Genomic DNA, 4,334 nt, shown 5'->3' with positions numbered 1-4,334 from the left:
ACAGCAGTACATGCATTGGTAACCTCTCAATTAGATTTCTGTAATGCGCTCTACATGGGGCTACCTTTGTACCAGGTTCGGAAGCTTCAGTTAGTTCAAAATGCTGCAGCCAGATTGGTCACCAGAACTTCTAGATCAGATCATATAACACCGGTATTAAGATCTCTCCACTGGCTGCCTATTAGCTTCCGGGCTCAATACAAAGTGTTGGTTATCACCTATAAAGCCCTACATGGCTTGGGCCTCTGTTACTTGAGGGAACGCCTCTCTCCATACAATCCGCCCCGCACTCTCAGAACTACAGGGAAATGCTTACTTGAATATCCTAAGACGAGATTGGCATCAACTCGCCAAAAAGCATTTTCACGTGCAGCTTCCACATACTGGAACAAGCTCCCGGAGGAGATAAGGCTTAGTTCCTCCTTAGATGCCTTCAAGAAAGCCTTAAAGACCCATCGGGTCCATCTGTCTTGCAACCAAGAGACCCCATAGAACTAGGACCACCTCCACTGGAGGAGGACCACATTCCAGAGTAACCCCCAGATCCTAGGAGGCCAGAGAATGTTTTGATGCAACATGGATTCCAGAGCAACAGTCAGTTGGCTAGAACTGAACTGAAGGCGCCTGGAGGTCTAATGTCTGTTATGCAACTCAAACCAAAACAAGAGTAAAAATTAGTATCTGAATTAAATAGTCTATCAGTTGAAGATTTCTCCAAATACAGATATATATCTGTATTTTCTGTAGACATCAGAACTACTCTTAAGTGAGTCTGTTGTCATGCGCTTTCAAGACCTTGACAACTTACTGCAACCCTAAGGCAAACCTGTTTTTCTTGGCAAGATTTGTTCAGAGGAGGTTTGCCATTGCCTCCCCTTGAAGCTGAGAGTGCGAGTTGCCCAAGATCACCCAATGGGTTTTATGGCTGAGCTGGGACTTGAACTCTTGTCTCCAGGGCCACAGTCCAACACTCAAACCACTACACAACACTGGCAGTCCTCTAAACTCAAGGGGCGCCCAAACCTCCCATCACCTTTCAAAGACACTTTAGTACGTTCCCTCTGCCATAAATAAATAAGATAACCCTGAAATGGCAAAAGTTCTGCTGTGTCTTTGCTCCTCCTCTTCTCAATTCTTGGTGTTTTCACCCAAATTGCACAAATAGAGATTGAGTACTTCTTGTCTTGTTGGTCAAGACAATGTCCAACTGAAGGTCAACCTAAGTCCTGCTGACCTTGTTGGGGCAGCACTGGTTCCTCTAGCTCTGGATCTTCTTTACTCCCCTTTTTATTTATTTACTGTCACCCTTTTCTCCCTCCATTTCCAAGAGTTCCCCCTTCCCTAGGCTAGCCCTGTGACTTTACCCTTTCTCCAAACCTTATTCCACCGCTAGGTTTTATCCACAATACATGAATCAATGGTCCATACGAACATCCAGGCATCCTCACTGCCTACCTGCCATGCTGAAACCAAAGATCAGTTTCTTTTAGTAATGGCTGGAGACCTGGACTCCTGACCTCCTGACGGTTGAAGTGTCCAGTAAGGAATGGCCAGTAGGAAGATGGGGAATGGTTTATTTCTGTTTGGTTCTGTTTATTTCTGTTTCTATGGTAATTCTGGAGCTGGTGAAGGTGGGGGCATGGAGAAAAAGAACCATCCAGGCTGGAAGGTTCTACAATGGCCATGGGAAGAAGAGGAGACCCAGGGCAACCTCCAAGAAATTTGGGGGAAGAGGGTGACATTGATGGACAACTCACTTTCACAAGCTTTCTTGCTTTTAAAAAAAATCAATTTTATTCATATATATATATATATATATATATACATATATAAAATCAAACAATACTTATAAAAGCAAACAAACAAATCACTCATACAGTACATTTGATACATCCTAAAACCTCCTTCACTGATTCATATACTCACTCTTTGTATCTGCATATCTGGTTTAAAAGGTTCATTTTCCTTATTTTAATCAGTTTACCTTTCCAATTTCTATGTGATCGTCTTAAACTCTGATACTCTGATTTCTGCTCCCTTCCTTACTTTTTCCCCATCCCCCCCCCCCCCAGATACTTACAAATGGGATATCCTCCCCACTTCTTCTTTAAGCATACATAGGCTTTATCCCAGTCTTCCAAATAAATGGGCTCCTTGAGGACACAATGCAAATGTTGGAAGGGTTCCCCTCCTTAATTTCAGCATAATGGACAAGTGAAAGGAATAATTGAAATATAGATCCAGCAAGAGGTTGTTGCGAGTAAAGTACGTCTTTAAGCATTTGTGTTGCTCAGAGTTATATAAGTATATTGCAAGCCAATAAGGCATTTTAACGAAGCTAAGTTCATTAGAAGAATGAGCTTGGTGTAGCGGCTTGAGTGTTGGACTAGGACACTGGGAGACCAGGGTTCGAATCCCGGCTTCGTCACACTCTCTCAGCCTCAGAGGATGGCAATGGCAAACCCCCTCTGAAGAAACCTGCCAAGAAAAACCCATGATAGGTGAATGCCTTAGGGTCACCATACACCAGAAATGACTTGAAGGCACACAACAACAACGACACATAACAAAATACAGTGCAGTATATGCAACATAGCTGTAAATAAGCCGTATGATTGGAATGTATATTATGCTGTTTTTAACTCTTATTTGGTAATGTACATTCTACCTTTTGCTGTGCCTTGTTGTCCTTTGCCATTATGACATCGGGTCACTTCTTAGGCGTATGGTGGAGCCTCCTTCTTTGGAGGCTTTTAAACAGAGGCTGGATGGTCACCTGTCAGGGGTGCTTTGGTTTGGAGTTCCTGCATAGCAGAATGGCATTGGGCTGGGTGGCCCTTTTTGGGGTCTCTTCTTCCAACACTATGGATTCTATGATCAATTCTCTGACTGTCCTGGTCTACCAGGTAAAAATAATAGGCACACATTTACCATCATGATCACTATCCAGAGTGCTGAATCCATCCAATAGATTAAGCTAGTCCTTTTGTGTAAGCATAGCTGGAATGGAGGCAGAAGCACGCCCAGAATTCCATAGCACTGAGCCATGGAAGTTAAAATGGTGTCAAACTGCTTTATTTATGCACCCTTTAATCACTTTCTTATGCTTCCTAGGAACAATTATTTGGGGGATCATTCCATTCAGTCCATTACTGTGTGCCTTTGAGTCCAATGTAAAGTCAAAGGTGAAGTCGAAGGCTTTCACAGCCGGCGTCCATAGTTTTTTGTGGGTTTTTCGGGCTATGAGGCCATGTTCTGGAAGACCTTATTCCTGACGTTTCGCCAGCATCTGTGGCTGTGGCATTCTCTGAAGATGCCAAAGCCACATCTGCTGGACAAAACGTCAGGAATAAACTCTTCTAGGAGATGGCCACATAGCCCTAAAGTCGAAGGCTTTCACGGTTGGCATCCATTGTTTTTTCTGGGTTTTTGAGGCTATGCGTCTCTATTCTAGAAGAGTTTATTCCTGGCGTTTCGCCAGCATGGCTCTTGGCTGAGAGGAGGCCATTTCCATCTTAATCTGTGTATTGGTCCATCATCATGCCAGCGTTTTCTGAAGATGCCAGCCACAGATGATTATTATTATTATTATTATTATTATTATTATTATTTATGGTATGTATACCCCACCCTTCAGCCCTAAAGGCTATCAGAGCAGCTTATTATTATTATTATTTAGACAGGCTAATTAAAATTTAATTTTAAATTTAATTAAATTTAATTAAAATTAGATGCTGGCGAAATGTCAGGAATAAAGTCTTCCAGAGGATAGAAAGAGGAAGAGGGAAGGGGGAAGTGAGGAAGGGGATTTAGAACACACACACACACACACACACACACACACACACACATATATATATATAATTTATTATTATTGTTATTATTGTTGTTTATTTTTGTTACTTTTATTATTGTTGTTGTCGTTTATTGTTGTTTTTCTGGGAAAAGAGCAAGAGATACATTTATTATTATTATCATTATTATTATTTATAATCAAACGTGTTAAAATGCTTCAGCAACGATGCACCAAATTAAACATTAGGGCCGTTTCTTTTTATTTCTAGGATCCCCTTGTTTGAGAGAAAGCGCAATAAATAAACAAATAAACAAAAACAATAACAACAGTAAACTCTTTTCTTTCGCTTTTAATTTCCCGCGTTTTTCCCTCCAAAACAAAATGGAGGGGATGTAAACAAACATGGCGCCCAAGCAACCGGAAGCCGGCTCTGAGAAGGGGCCGCCGCTCTAGGACTCCAGACCGCAGAGAACTCTATGACCCAGAGCCGAGGCGAGAGTTTAGCAGTTTAACCCGGAAGTGTAGAGTCCTGAAACCG

The sequence above is a fragment of the Sceloporus occidentalis genome, unplaced genomic scaffold (assembly GCF_023333645.1).
Source record: "Sceloporus occidentalis isolate IW3139 unplaced genomic scaffold, rSceOcc1.0.p SCAF_9, whole genome shotgun sequence".
In the NCBI taxonomy this organism is placed as follows: Eukaryota; Metazoa; Chordata; class Lepidosauria; order Squamata; family Phrynosomatidae; genus Sceloporus; species Sceloporus occidentalis.
This window is presented reverse-complemented; position numbering follows the sequence as displayed.